Genomic DNA, 16,443 nt, shown 5'->3' on the forward strand with positions numbered 1-16,443 from the left:
TTGAAGATGAAGGGGTCATATCTCAAGAATAAAATTAAGGGGTGAGAGAGGAATATACTAGGAGAAGGAGAAAGGGAGAGGTAGAATGGGGTAAATTATCCTACAAAAAAAAAACAGAAAAGAAAAGGTTCTTACAGTGGAGGGGAAAAGGGGGAAAGTGAGAGGGAATGAGTGAATCTTATTCTCATAGGATTTGACTTAAGGAGGGAATAACATAGATACTCAATTGAGTGTGGAAAATGGGGGGGAAGGGGACAAGAGAGTAGGGGAATGACAGAGAGGAGGGCAGATTGGGAAAGGGAGTAATCAGAAGCAAATACTTCTGAGGAGGGACAGGGTCAAAAGAAAGTACAGAATAAATGGGTGGGCAGGATAGGATTAAGGGAAATACAGTTAGTTTTTCACAGCATGTCTACTATGGAAGCGTTTTGCATAACTGCACATATATAACCTATATTTAGTTGCTTGCCTTATCAATGAGGGTGGGTGGGGAGGGAGGAAGGGAGAAAATTTGGAACCCAAAGTTTTAAAAACACATGTTTAAAAACATGTTTTCACATGCAACTGGGAAATAAGAAATACAGAAAATGGGGTACAGAAATCCATCCTGCCCTACAGGAAAATTAAAGGGGAAGGGGATAAGAGAAGCAGGGGAGAGATAGAAGGGAAGGCAGACTAGGGGAAGGGGTATTTAGAATGCACGCCATCTTGGGGTGGGGGGAGGGGTGAGATGGGGTGAAAATTTGGAACTCAAAATCTTGTGGAAGCAAATGTTGAAAACAAAAAAATAAATCAATAATTACCATAAAATACAAAAAACAAAAAAAGAAAAAAAAATTTACTGTCTAATCCCCTCACTTTACAGATGAGGAAAATGCAATCAAGAGAGATCAAGTAACTTGCCCAGGATCAGTGACTTGGTACCTACAAATATCCATCCTCTAACAACCCAGATGGAGATATGCCTCTCCTAACTTAGTTTGGCAGGTGACATAGACAGACAATAGGCTTGAATGACAGACACAGGCCGTCTCTGGGCTTATGCTCTTGGAGTCTTTTTAGCTGATGGCTTGGCAGAACCTAAGATCTAGTGGCATAGCCTTTGGGGACATAGAATCACCTCCACAGCACAATGAGGTTTGGGAGTAGGACTTTAAGTGGAGGAAAAATCAATTCACTCGGATGACAACATACTAATAAAAATCCAAAAGGTAGCATGTTTTGTCAGTGTGAATTCAAATCTAAAATACTACAGTCAATAAACATGAATAGCAGCTAACAAGGTCCTCTCCAAACCCCCAACAAATCCATCAAGGTTAACTGCATGGGATAAGTGTACTGGCTGCAGAGTCAACAATTTAAGAGGTCACATGACAAAAGGCTGTCAGAGCCAATCAACTTCCCACACTATGACAAGTGTGCCAGGCTGGAGAGAGCTCAACAGAGCTCAACACATCTCAAGCTTCCAAATGCTCTACTCCGTAATAAATGGGCATTAATGCCTCAATAACATCAATAAAACATAATTCACTTTTTAAACTTTACCATCTTTGCCAATTCTCTCCCAAGGGTTTAAATGAGACATGGAATTAAAGGACAGTAAATAAATAAAAGTTTACTAGGGTTCAAAGGCAAAGCATACTACTTCTTCCAGACCAGGATACAAAGATCACTCAAGAGTCTATGGATGGATTTCAGAGGGTCCTTGAGCATGGGTAGGGAAAATAACACATCTTTATGTCAATATAAATGGCTTCTTTCGTAATCCTATGTATTTGTTTTATACACTTAAAAACATTATTGTGAGAAGGGGTTCTTAGGACAAAAAGAGCTCATGATAGAAGAAAAACAAACCTTTGTTTTAGATTGATATACAAATTTAACTTGTATGTTGCTGCCTTGAGGTGAGATGATTCTCATACTAATGCCACTCCATTGGTCAGTCAGCAGATGGTGCCACAACAGTGCTACTGTTACCTTCTTCCAAAGTCTGCAAATGATAACAGCAATTTTCCCAGGGCAGGAAAGTTAACACCATAACTGTAATGAAATTACACATTTGGAATGCCCAATGGGCTCTCTCCATCTTCATACTTTCCAAAAAAAATTAAACACTACTACTGTATTACCTTTTTTGGGGGGAGAGGCATTACCATTTATATTAAACCAACTTCTTCAGCCACCTTGAATACCTTCAAGTAACTAGAACAGCCAAGGGAATTTCCTTCTAACGACAGTATATAGGGCTTGGCTGACACTTCAGAAAAGCAAAATATAATCCTTGCTGAGGTGAAGTTGTAAAGCATGAAATACTTTTGGTTTGTGGCAGCAGATATCACACAATAGGGACTTCACCTTTTCAGGGCTCAAGTGAAACACAAAATAGAAAAGGCAAGAAAACTGAAGCTTTCTATCCCCTTTATTATGTTCTTAGTCCTACATTACATTACTGTAATGCAGTTAGCAAAGTACCTCATAATTACCACATGTCCACACAACATAAATTCTAACAAGAGACCTTTTCTTTCTTTTTTTTTTTGGCTAGCTTTGCAGGCAACAGAGATGATAACATTTTTAAAAGTCTCTACCCCAGAGAGTTACTCATTCCAGTGTACAGGCAATCATCACAGCAAAATGGGGAAGACTTCAACCCTGCCTCCTACACACAGAAAAAATTACAATAATTACTTCAGCGATGCAGGAGAAATCCCTACCACGACAACAATAAACTATGACCCAGGTAATGACCACATACACACACGCACATGGCAAGAGCTGTGTTTTCAGCCTTGTTCAGGCAACAATCAAAACATGGCTCTATGACAGTATGGCTGTCATATAGATGGAATTTGTAAATAAAATGCAGACGGCAGCTCCAGAAATCAAGCTAGCTTTCTTATAGAATCAGGATGACTGGGGCTTGAACAAAAGGAAGCATTCATATTTCTTCATCGTCAAGAGTAGACTAGCAATTCAGTAATGAAAGTAAAAGGGCAAGGATAAACATCAGTATTTCACCATTTGCAACTTACTGTGTGACAAATGTCCAACCTTATAACATCTAGCATGATATTACTGATAACTGTCACTAATACACCGAATTGAAAGTTGAACGAGCTATTGTCTGGTGTTCTTAGATAACTACAGAGCCCAGTTTGGTGGTTCTGAGTTCCCCACCACACTCCTTCCATCCAAACCAAAGAAAAAAGAGAAACTTCTGTAAGGCAGCACATGTTTAGTAAACCTGTTGAGGTCAGGAAATACTGTATTTTTAATATGACTTGTGATATCCATGACAAAATCAACTATAAAATGGCAAAGAAAACAAATAAACAGGTGGGTTTTCCCATTCATATACTGTTCATCAAGCTTGAGAAGATCGCTTATACTTAAGTCAACTTAGTAAAAATTCACCATCTGTATCTACACACAAACAGGTGGCATGAAACAAGTCTGGCTTCTAAAAGAATGGTAAAACATAATATATACTGTTCAAACAGACCTACAGCACCGAGATGTTTGCCAACTCCCTCATCAAACAATACGCACCCCGTTCTGATCTACCCTGGCTACAGACAATATTATAAAGCCTTCTGGGTACTGATTCAAATTCTCATAACAAACTTCCTTCCTAAAGAAAGGTTCTCCAAAAGTAATTTCCTAAAAAAATTTCCCCTTCAAAGATACATACGTAGTTTTTATTTTTGCACATCAAGTCAGTTGTCTGCTGTTCCCTGTTATTAGAGGACTGTGGCAAGCCGATGGAAATCCAGCAGTCTCTTTGAAAAGCTTAATGAACTCAACAGACCCCACCCAAACCCTGACACTGCTAGAGAAGGGCATGCTCAGTGGAAAACCCCAGCTTGCTTCCAATTCATTTCATTCCTCAGCAAGGAAATTCACATGGGTCCAAGAGAGCACTCTTTTCCTGTTATCAGTTCTGTTAGCTAAAATAAAGGCAGCTGGAATGGGACAACTTTGTCCCTTTTCAAGGGTAATGTACTCTACTACGGTAGGGATTTTTTTTTTCTTGTTTGTTTTGGGGTTAAGGGGGAATTTGGCTTCTTTTTTTATTCTTTTTATTTTTTGAAGGGGGGTAGGGTTGCTTTGGTTCCTTGGATCTACCCTGCTAATAGCCATGAAAAGAGTTATGTATAAACAAGATACCATCTAATCATCTTTCACACCCTCACTCTCACTAATAAGGGACTTCATCTATTTATGTACCCTATAACATAAACACAAGGGTAGTTTTTGATAATGGCACTGAATCAATTTCCTGCCACTTTGATTTTTTTAAAAGATACTTAAAATGCAAGTTGTCATTACTTCTGTGGTATGCAAGACAGCAGACCAATAATTGGGGGGTTCTAGTCATTAAACAGCTCATTATTGCAGAGAAAATTCTTTAAAGCCACAGGAAATCTCCCTCGTTGATTTTCGTAAGTCCAGGGCAAATTCCCACCATCACCATAAGTTGGTTGTAAGCCATTCTCTTCCCCTGGGCTCACATTCACTTCTCCCAGAAAGGTACCCTGTCTCTGGAGGATGACAATCAAAGGCATTTCACCATCTGGCAGCAGCAGTGGGTACAAGTACCACAGCCACTAGGCCTGGCCTTCACTATGGAAAGTACACTAAAGTGGGAGTCAAGAATCCAAAGTTCTAGTCTCGGCTCTGCCGCTGGTTTGCTGTATGACCTAGCACACCTTGCTTCTCTCATCTTGATCTCAGTTTTCTTTTCTGCAAAACAAAGGTGTTCCAACTAGATAATCTCAAAAGTCTCGAGCTAAAATTGTATGGTTAATTCCCACTTAGCTTACTATTATGCCATCACGTGTTACGCTTTAATACCACAGTGGGCACCATGCAAACAAGAACCATATTTGGATGTCCAAACAATTTCAGCCTCTAACTTAAATACTTATTTTTAGCTACTATATACATATCAACCATCTTATTGTAAAAATAATATTTTTATATCAGGTCACATAAGAGTCAGTTTTATACAGCAAAAATCTGTCATTATGTGAAAAAGCAGTCATGAACTCTAAAAGTTCATCTATACTCTCTTTCTCCATATATATACACACATATATGTATGTATGTATAATCAAAAGTAAATGATGACACATGCAATCCACTGCTATCAACTAACATTAACCTGAAGACTATTTGAATAAAAGTAGATAAGTGACTATAACTTTCTGACCAAAGGAAATATACTGTCATTAAAAGGAGAGAAAGGGAGGAGAGAAGGAGCCAATTTCAAGGGAAGAGGAGTGGTTGGTTGGGGCAGATAAGAACACTAAACTTGGAAGTCCAAAAGACTAAGTTTGAGTCCCACTTCAGTAACTTAACAGCCCTGTGACCCTGGACAAGTTATTTAACCTCCCCTCAGCCTCAGTTTCCTTTTCTGTAAAACAAAGGCGTGGACTCAACAGCCTCTAAGATCCCTTTGCTCTCCAAACCTATGATCATATAAATAAGAGACTTATGAAATAACTAGTTTTCTCTTTTAACATCTCATACAATCTTCTGTTGATATACTTCAGAAAGCAAAATGTATTTCTTCATCTTCCTTAAAGAAGTTGTTACATTTTTATATCATCAGTAAGGCAAAGACTCAGATTTCCATTTACATACCTTCATTCTTTTTATAACTTTCCTATATACCTCTGCCTGCTTATTACACTGGGCTGCAGCAGAGAAGGTACCTGGTAATTCTTAAAATGGTAACAAAAAACAAAAATCATAAGCAAAAGTGCTCGTGCTGAATAAACTGTAACTTTAAAAAATGGAGGGAGCTCATTTTATCTGGATATTTACAAAATTACAGAATAAAAGCCAAAAGTTTATCACAAATGGAATAGTTTGTATATTTAAGCAAGAAAGATCTCACATACCAAGTCACAGAGAAAGAATGTGACAAGCCAAAAGGAAGGCAAATTTAGGACAGAATGATAAAAAGCAAGAGCAATGTTTCAATAGAAGTTATGAGAATAATATTATGTCAAAATGACTATGACTATACATTTATCACAGAAGCAATTACTTATTGGTGGCATTCTATTACTCTACCATGTGTACTTTTCTCTCTTCTTAATTCTGTTTTACTGACCTTATCACTCTTCTTTACAAACTCTAATGCCTTTTTTATTTTTATCTTTCTCTCTTACATGATGTGTTGTTGTTTAGTCATTTTTCAATCATGTCCAACTCTTCAAGGCTCCTTTTGGGGCTTTCTTGGCAAAGATACTGGAGTGATTTGCCGTCTCCTTCTCCAGCTCATTTTATAGATGAAGAAACAGAGTCAAACAGGGTGAAGTGACTTCCCCAGGGTCACACAGCTAGTTAGTGTCTGAGGCCACATTTGAACTCAGGAAGATGAGTTTTCCTGACTCCAGGCCTGGCACTCTACCCACTGCATCACCTGGCTTCCCATTTATTGTCTCCATCTATTAAAGAACACACAAGGGTCACAGATATGATTAAAATGATACAGTATAGACCTTAATTTGGCATCACACTGTCATAGGTGGGTTTTAAAAATTCAATTTTGCCCCAGGAAAATTTTGGGTTGGCATTTCTTCATTCTGATTCATTCTATCTCACCCACCACTTTATGGCACACAGAGACAAGGCAGGAACAGGAAAGGGGGATGACGAGGGTCAGCAGCAATCTGCTCGGTCACTCTCAGCCCACAGACCATTGCTGGGAAAATGCTAGAGTAAGTACAAAAGTCATCAGTGACACTGAAAGGAAAATTAGTGAGACAGAGATTCTTTCAGTCTTCCCTCCTCTTCACACTTCCCACCTCTATTCATCAAGCCTCCATCTGAAAAGCAATTATCCCTTCCACAAGGGGAAAAAAAGCACCAACATCACAATTCTAAGGCATATTTCTAAGGACTGTCTCAGAACACCTCTGTATTTCACAGAAAGGAAAAAAAAGCAGAAGCTGAAGCTCAGTGGGAAAAAAAAGTCTTCAGTCAAGAGCTCCAAGAATCTTGATCCTCCTCCCTATCAACCAATCATCTTACAGCACAAGTGACTGAATATTTCCTAAAGATTTAATGAATCTTTAAGCATAAAAAATTCTGTTGGCTTATTTTTCACCCCAACCCTCCACAGTAGAAAAAGCTATAACCTAACTAGTGATAATAAATATCGGGGGCTTCAAGAACTACAGTCCTAGAGTTATCAATTGCTTTTTCTTTTTTTCCTACTGAAACCCTTCTTTACTCACACAGTTCATTTCTTAAACCCACAGTTAGATTTCTCCCAGGCTCTAAGTCTGCATTAATTTGCATGGCTGCACATGAATCACGTGCAAAATTAAATTTTTCACCACATATTTGTATTACTAGACTCATATACGCCTTATCATATAAGGCAAAAAGTGTTACAACTGTAATAGAATTGGGCCCCAAAAACTTTCTGACCTTTTATTTTCATTAGGGAATGAAAAGGAACATAGAGATTGTAGGAAAGTAGGGATTTATAAAAACACTTAGGTCTATGGACCAGCAATATACCTGGAGAACCTGTGATTTCACAGAAGGACTCCTTCCATGACCTAGATCAAAGTCTTGAGCTTCTTCAAACATGAGTCAGGTTGATGCTCAGAACACACACAGTCCCTCACCAAGACTTCACTGGAAGGTTCTTCAGCTTGGAAGAAAGATCCTGACAAAGTTTGCGTTGTATGGCAGGGACTTTGAAAAATCAAGGTCACCTCCGAACCACCATTAATTAGTGCCGGAGTCCTTAGCCTTTTTTATGTCATAGGCTCCTTTGGCAATCTGGCGAAGCCTCTGGACCTCTTCTCAGAATGTTTTTAAATGCATAAAACAAAACATGAAACTACAAAGAAAACCAATTATGTTGAAATAGCTACTAAAATGTTTTTAAAGAAGTTCAAGAACCCCAATTTATAGAACCCCTGCATTTTAAAAAAAGACTAGAAATTTTACCAATACCAAACTACATTTTTAAAATATGTACTTGGGCAAACATATGTACAAAAATAGGTAGTTGGGCAAAAAGTATGATTAAGATGCCACTATACAGTAGAACACACTTTAGAGTAATGAGGCTGGTGAACAAAAAGGCTGCTCGATGGACTTCCTTTTATTTAACTTTTCAATTAAAGATTTTTCTCTCTTTCCCACCTGCCATCTCTTTGGGGAAAAAAAAAAAGTAAAACAAAACTCTTGTAATAAATATTCATAGTCAAACAAAACAAATTCTCACAATGGCCGTGTCCAAAAAAAATATGTCCTCATTGTACTTTCCAAATGTTTATATATTCCACCATCTCTCTTCAATTATTTAAAACAACTGGATCCTGTAGCTCCTATGAGCCATACCAGATGTATAAAATTCACTAGGCTAAAATTCAAAGACTAACAAGCAGTCCAAGACCTTTGTTTTTTCCCCATACAACACGACCAAAAGGGTGTACCAATATGTCCCCCTTAATACAAATGACATTAAATATGCTATGTTCTGCCACAACTTTAAAGGATTTGCACAGATTTAGCAATACCCTGGATGAATAAGCACAAATTCCCACACTAACTTGCCTCACGTAACTATTCGGCTGCCAAGTCCTATCAAGTCTACCTCCACAACGTCTCTCCCACGGGCTCCTTACAACTTACACAGCCACCACTAACGTTCCTGACCTCATCACCTCTCGCCTGGACTATTGAAATATTCCCTGGCACGCTCTCCTTCCTTACTCTTCTGCCTCTCAGGATCCTGAGCTTCTTTCCAGATTCACCTCAAGTACCACCTTCGATGTTTTCTCCGCTGTTGGAATGGAAGCTCTTAAAGGAACTGTTTTTGCCTTTCTTTTTATCTCCAGTACTTAGCACAATACCTGACACATAGTAAACATTTCATAAGTGTTTGCTTATTAAGTCTCTGTTGACTGCCATCTCTTAACAATTATAAGTCCTTTTTGGAGTGAGCAATGTTTAGCTATTTGCCACTGCACAGGGTGTTAAGAGAGGGTTAAAATTGTATTAACATTTATTCTTCAATCCCATCTGCCTGACTTCCCCTTCATTCTTTTCTCATCCTCTCCCCTACCTTTCCTTGACCTATTGTCACTGCAATGTTCAGTCAACCAATAAACATTTATTACGTACCTACTATGTGCCAGGTACTATGTTAAGTGCTGGGGACACAAAAAAGGCAAAAGACAGTCCCTGCCCTCAAGGAGCTCACATTCTATTTTTTTTTTTATTTTTTGAATTCTTGTTATTTTATTTTTCCCCAATTACATGTCAAAACAATTTTTTAACATTTGTTTTAAAAACTTTTGAGTTCTGGGGGGGGGGGGGCAGCTAGGTGGCACAGTGGATAGAGCACCGGCCCTGGATTCAGAAGGACCTGAATTCAAATACTTGATTTAAGGGCTAAAGGTCTTGGGCATCATAAGGTCCTAATAAAATATTTCTGTAATTGAATGGAATTGCATACTTTAGCCTGCTACCAGATTAATAATCCTAAAATCCTATTTCTGCCTTGTCACTGTTGAACAAAACCGTTCAGTTTCTTCTTATCATTTACAGAGTCAAGTTCAGACTTGTTAACCTGACCCATAGATGAGTCCTTTCATAACTTTACCTCATTTCACATTTCATCACCTTTCGTGATATTTCATGATACATTTCATCACCTTTCATGATACAAAAAAGTATGCTTCAATCTGTATTTAGATACCATCAGTTCTTTGGGGATGGATAGCATTTTTGATCACAAGTCCTTTAGAGTTGTCTTCGATCACTGTATTACTGAGAATAGCTAAGTCATTCACTGTTGATCATCTTACAATATTGCTGTTACTTTGTACATAGTACATTTCACTTTGCATCAGCCCATTCAAGTCTTTCCAGGTTTTCCTGAGGGCATCCTGCAAAGAGCTCACATTCTAATGGCTACATGGAGGCATTTATTTGAGGTTCCAATGTACCTCTAATCCTTAGAAATCTTGGAGCATAAAATCAGTCCTTCTCACTCTGGACTTTGAAAACTTATTTTCTAAACCTAAAACTTGAAATGAAATGAAATCTTCAATATTGGTATTACTTTGTCCTTAATCCTTACTCCTTTCTCAATGTCCCAAGATAACAAAATACACATGACTATCTTCACTCATTGGTTTTTTTTTTAATTCTAATTTCTCCTTTATTTTTTTTTTTTTGATGTAGCAGCATACTAGGAGCCAGGTGCTCATTGCAGGTGGCATGCCCACCAATCTGCCAGTTTTAGTGAGCAAATACAAATGGGGGTGGGGGGGGAAGAAGTAAGAGAGCAAATACAACCCTTTCCTAAGTCTCTTAGGACTTAGGTCACAGATCACACCACATCAGTTAAAGGTACCAGGGATGTTCATCTTGGAGAAGGGAAAAGAGTTATCAATAGCTCTTTCTAAGCATTTTAAGCTCTATCACCTCAAAGAAAGGGAAAGGGAAGAAGCATTTATTAAGCATTTACTATATGCCAGGCACGGTACACTTTATAAACAATTTCCCATTTGACTGGAAAAGAGAACAGACTTCTGTTTGGCAGAAGACAGAAGTAGGAAAACAGACAAAGGTTATAGAGGCAAAATAAAGCCTGATGTGGGGTTAAAATGTCTTAAACAATTAAGAGCTGTACAAATGGAATGGGAAGCCTGGGGAGTGAGGGGCTTTGCCTCATCATTAGAGGCATTAAAGCAAAGGCTAGACGACCACTTTTTGGATATGTTATAGAAGGGATTCTTGTTCAGATATAGGCTGGATCACAAGGCCTTTGTAACTCTGAGGTTTAGGGATCCCATGTTAAACTGAACAATTCTTTTCATAAATGTTAAACTTGGGATGAGGCAAACACTTAAAATTTAGGATGAAATTTCCTCAACCACTCAATTTACTACAATAATTACTTGGCTTACAATGTTATGAGATCTATCTCAGAAAAACTTCATCTAAAGATTCTAATTAAATCAATCAATCAACATTTATTAGGTGCCTACTATGCACCAGGCACTGTAAAATTAACCTTAACATCAATAAAGGAACAGGATAATAGGAGCTCAGAGATTACCTTCAGCCTCTAGAATGTGCTGCTCACTGTGTTTATACCTTAGGACTTCGCCAGGGGCCCAGGTAAAGTATATTTTACACAGAAACAATAATCATAAATCAATATCCTATTTTCAGCCCATGCAACACGCATCTTATTAAAATGGCATTTTAAGAAACTAGAGACTGAGGATCATCACCATCATCACCACTACCACCACATGATAACATATAAAACCTTAGAAAAACAAAACTCACTTTATAGAACTGAATCACTTCCAGGATGGGTCTTTTAAGGCGTCCTGACAGTGCACACAAATACTATCACTGGAACAAAACCAAAGGGCCACAGCTGTAATCCATCTGCCACTGCAGCTCTAACTGGTCTAAGAGCATTTCTCCCCTTTGAGTAAAAACCTCCAGCAATACTATTTGCTATTTTTTTCTTCTGTTTTGTTTTGTTTCCTCTTTCTGGTGGTTCTTCCTATTGGTTCTAATTCTTCCTTACAACATCACTAATGTGAAAATGTTTAATAGGAATGTATAGGTATAGCCTATATCAGATTGTGCACCATCTTGGGCAGGCAGGGGGAGAGGGATGGGGAGAAAAATTTAAAACTCAAAAGCTTTTAGAAGTGATTGTTGATAAATCAAAATAAATTAATAAAAAAAAAATTAAACGGGGGGAAAAAAAAACCTCCAGCAAGCGAAAACAAGAGCCATGTCTCCCTCTCCTCTCCTCCCCACCCTATCCCTTGGATCTGCCTTGTGGATGCCTACACTCTCCTTCCCCAAATTCTGGCCTCATTTAAAAAGCTGAACTTGGAGATTGCATGGTTACTATAACATAGCCAAGTAGTAAAAGAGAGTGCAGATGAAACTTGGAAAAAATACAAGACAGCATATAAGGTCCATTAGAAAAAGCCTGAATATAAATTGTCCTAAAATATAGTAATCCCTTCTTAGAAGCGAATTGTCCAGGTTGTAAAAATAATGAGTTATATTTGGATTTGAAGAATTTAATTTTAAAAAAAAAACTCTCGAGTTACACTAAATTAATCCAATCTAAATGAATAAAACCATGATAAGGTCATTCAGATAGTCTGTCCAAACTTAGACCACTATAAATTAGCAAAAGAAACAAAAATCAAAATTAAGTCAAATTATGAGTAAGGCCACTATAAATTAGAGTATTCCAGTCCCAATAGGCTTTAATTCCAAATGTTGTAAATGATGTGCTTTGGAATAAGTTTCTATAGAAACAGCTATAAATGTTTCTATATATTACCTCTACAGTCAAGATTAAGCCAATGACCACTTCTCCAATTTATTTCCACCATAGCTTCTGACACACAATTATCTTTCCTAAATCTGGGTCCTGATACTCCTAAATGTAAAGCCTGAGTATGGGATAGTTGCAGTTTATAGCTAGTATCACAGGTTCTCAAATGTTCCCAGACTAAGCTTTCCATGAAAGTACAAAGTTCCTCCCTTCTTCCAACAAAAGCTGATTCTAACAAATAAAAACACAATAGGAGGAAATAAATCAAACTAACTACTTAGTAAGTGACCCACTTGGACTATTTTCTAAACACTAGGTAGGCTGAACTATAAAAACTCTGTGCCAACAAGGAAAGATCAACAATTCAGTATGCTCACTACCACTTATTAGACAATGAACTTGGCAGCCTCAGTTTCAGGACACAGTTTTAGAAATTCTTTTATTGATGCTATCAGATCATACTGACCCACTGAAAGCATAGTCATTTTTTAAATTAATATTATTATTGTTACTTGAAAGTCTCAAGTCACATGATATAGAACTAGAGGTGCCAAAAGAGTTAAGGGGATTGGTCTTGATAAGTTGTCTAATGCTACTTGAATATTCTCCACCAACTCATATCGGTAAGTCCCCTGTAACTCCTTAGAATATAGTCTCCCAAGAGCTACAGACAAAGTCTGTCAGATGTTAGAAAATTTCATCACATTGTGGGCAACTTGGGGACACTCCTCTCTCCAAAGTTAGTTACGCTGGTCCACAAATGACATCTAGTTTATCATCATCATCATCTTCATCATTGTTACTAGGCTAGTACTCCCAGCCTTCCAGCATGGTAGACAGGCCCAGCTAGAGTTTATACTTCATCAACAAAGCCTTCAAGAACCCAGGTTCGCCTCCATGACACAATGAGGCACCCAAATAGAATAATACAAGGAAATAATTGCTTAAGGCGTAATAAGCAGACTGAGAAGCACTATGATAGTTCACAAAAAGTTGAGATTAGGGTGGATTTTCAGGGGTAAGGAAAACTCTGTGGAGGAACCTGGTTATGACAAGGGTCTTGAAGAATAGATAAGTTGAGATATATGAAGGAAATTCAAATGAGGAAGAGTACAGCATGAAAACTGAGGCAAAAAAGAGACATATATATGAAGAAATACTAAAGCAATGTGATGAAAGGTGATGAAATGTGAAATGAGGTAAAGTTATGAAAGGACTCATCTATGGGTCAGGTTAACAAGTCTGAACTTGACTCTGTAAATGATAAGAAGGAACTGAACGGTTTTGTTCAACAAAGTGACAAGGCAGAAATAGGACTTTAGGGTTATTGATCTGGTAGCAGGCTAAAGTATTCAATTCCATTCAATTACAGAAATATTTTATTAGGACCATATGATGCCCAAGACCTTTAGCCCCTAAACAAAGACATTTATATCAACACTATCCAATGTTGTTTCAATATCATCATATCTGTGTGTGTTATAGTATTCTGACATCATTGGCTAAAGAAGAAAAATATGATGGCTCCATATGTGATCTCTGCTTCTTCCATCTCTAGGGGAAAACTACTATATAACCTTGTCTTCAAAAGGTGACACTGCTAAGAGTCTATTGTAAAAGTCTGCATTTTGCATTTTCCCTGCCTGTAAGCAGTCACTCATCTGAACAAATTAGTAAACAAAGAAAAACAAACAAACAAAAAAACCTAATTGTTCAATACCACATACATGAGCACTTACATAGACATAATACAGTACCACAAGCAAAAGAGAATTAAGAATACTGGCACGAGTAATATTAGATACTACAACTAAAACTAAATGAGGAAATAAAAATTAGGCTCCATGGTAGGTTGCTTTAAGAGACAAAAACTAACCAGAGTAGTTATTCTTGCTGTTAAGGGAATGTTCCCTACAAAGATATGTGGTGCAAGAAAATTATTATCATCAGACAATGGATTAGTTCTTGCTGTTTTATTATGGTTGGTTTCCAGCATTCTACTGAAAATACCCAGTCTCCGGTGGTAATCACAATGGGACATTTGATGGTACTGAGCAAATTAGGGGACAAATCCTACACAGATACTACAAAGAGGAAAGGAGAGATGAATCAAAGCATCATCTTAGCACACACTCTGCCTCGTTCAACTGCCTGGGATCTCCTTCCTGAGCTCCATCAGATGAGGGCCCAGAGACAAAGAAAATATGCTCAGGATCTTCCAGTATTCCTATATTCCCTGTCACTTGTATCCTAAGGGGTACATCATCCAACCAGATCTTGCTCATTGGCCTAGTTGAGAGGCAATGTGATACAGTAGATAAGAATACTGGGCAGACCTAGGTTTGAATCCCATTTCAGACTCTTAAGAGCTATACGGCTCGGGAGAGAGGCAGCGTCAGCCTCTCTGGGCCTCAGCTTCTCCTTCTATAAAATGGCGGAAGCCTCTTCCAAGTTTTAAACCTATGACTTGATGACAATTCATCTAGCCAGTGATGTTCATTTTGTACTTTTATGACCCCAGAGAATATCCTAAGAATAATACTTTCTTCCATTTTAGTCTTATAGCAATTCCTATGAGATGCAAACAAAACTGTCAATTGCTAGACAAATTTGGTGTCTTCCCAGTTAACGTTTTCTCGTTGTTGTTGCTGCTGCTGTTGTTTTTAATGAAAAAAAAAAAAAGATCTGCAAAACATAAGCGAAAAGCAAACTAAAGCAATTATGACATTTCACTTTCACACCCGGAAAATAGGAAAAAAATAAATTGAGTTGGAACAGATATCAGCAGTCACTTAGTCCAATCTACCCAACATACCCAAAAGACAATGTCCATTACAATGTGGCAAAAACAACCAATAGGCATTTATGAAGCGCTTATTGTGTGTCAGGTATTATGCTAAACAATGACGATGCAAAGAAAAGAGGGAAAAAACAACAGTCCCTGAAATTCAAGAGACTAGAAGGAAAGTAACCTTTGAGGGGAAGAAACTAGGATGGAGAGTTGGAAGGAGATAAGGAAAGGCCTCCTACAGGTGGCAGTATTTAAACTAAATCTTGAAAGAATGCAGGAAATCAAGAAGGTAGAAGTAAGAAGGGTGCACCTATTAGGAATAGGAGACAGTTTCATGTATGAAAATCGGAGATAAAAAGTCAATCATGTCTGAGCACCAGCAGGTTGGTCAATGTGGCTGAAACACAGAACGTACGGAGGGGAGGCAAGTGTAAGAAGACTAGAAATATAAGAAAGGCAAAGGTTGCGGAAAAATTTAAATGCCAAACAGAAGAGTTTATATTTGATCCTAAAATATGTAATATGGCACCACCAGTGTCTGTTGATGGTGGAAAGAAGGAGATGACAAGTCAGATCTATCCTACTGGAAAGCCATTCAGGCAACTGTGTAGAGGGTGGACTAGGGCTCAGGGAGATCAATGTCAGGGAGAATAAAGATGAGCCGATTGCAATAGTTCAGGTGAGGAGTGATAAGGTCCTGAATTACAATGGGAGTTGTGAGAGTGGTAAGATATAGTAAATAAAAGACGTTATAGAGGCAAAAACAAGATCATATGGAGTAAATGAGAGTGAGTACAAGTGGTCATCCAATGTCTGCTCAGAGACCCCTAAGTAAGGGGGATCCAATTACATCCAGACTTGAAAATAAAAATATTTTTAAAAGTAGAAATGTGTTTTGTGTGACTTCATATGTTATAACAGGCATCATATTTTTGCCTTCTTAATGGGTGGAGAAGGGGGTGGAGGGAGGGAGATAACTTGGAACTGAAAATAAAATAGTGCAGTTCCAACTATTAAGTAGTTTTTCAAGACTAATTTTGTCTCTATCCGCTCTAATAATCCAGTGGATCCGTGATCACAATGTGAGCAGACTCACAATGGATACATGAATGCTCTTTCTGTGGACTTTTCCTCTATAGCTTCCCAGAAATTCACTACAGGGTTTCACCCAACATTTTGGGGGGGGCCTTCCTCAAAACTTCTTGCTATTATGAGGATAATAATGATGCAGGCGCTACTCATCTGGCCTGCTCAAATCCACTACTATTGTCCCTCTAGGTTATCCTCA

At 38.0% G+C, this 16,443-nt stretch overlaps 1 protein-coding gene across 7 annotated transcripts in view; it reads right to left on the reverse strand.

Annotated features, from left to right (window-relative positions):
• EPB41L2 (erythrocyte membrane protein band 4.1 like 2) overlaps positions 1-16,443 on the reverse strand; it is a 274,065-nt gene that overhangs the window by 170,089 nt on the left and 87,533 nt on the right. Inside the window, exon 1 of one of the 7 annotated variants that reach the window (XM_027848545.1) lies at positions 3,692-3,777. The exons of the other annotated variants lie outside the window; for them this stretch is intronic. The gene's annotated coding sequence lies outside the window, so the exon portion shown is untranslated. Of the gene's footprint in view, positions 1-3,691; positions 3,778-16,443 lie in introns of those variants that run through there. 7 annotated transcript variants of the gene reach the window in all.

The sequence above is a fragment of the Vombatus ursinus genome, unplaced genomic scaffold (assembly GCF_900497805.2).
Source record: "Vombatus ursinus unplaced genomic scaffold, bare-nosed wombat genome assembly UNPS02006779.1, whole genome shotgun sequence".
In the NCBI taxonomy this organism is placed as follows: domain Eukaryota; kingdom Metazoa; phylum Chordata; class Mammalia; order Diprotodontia; family Vombatidae; genus Vombatus; species Vombatus ursinus.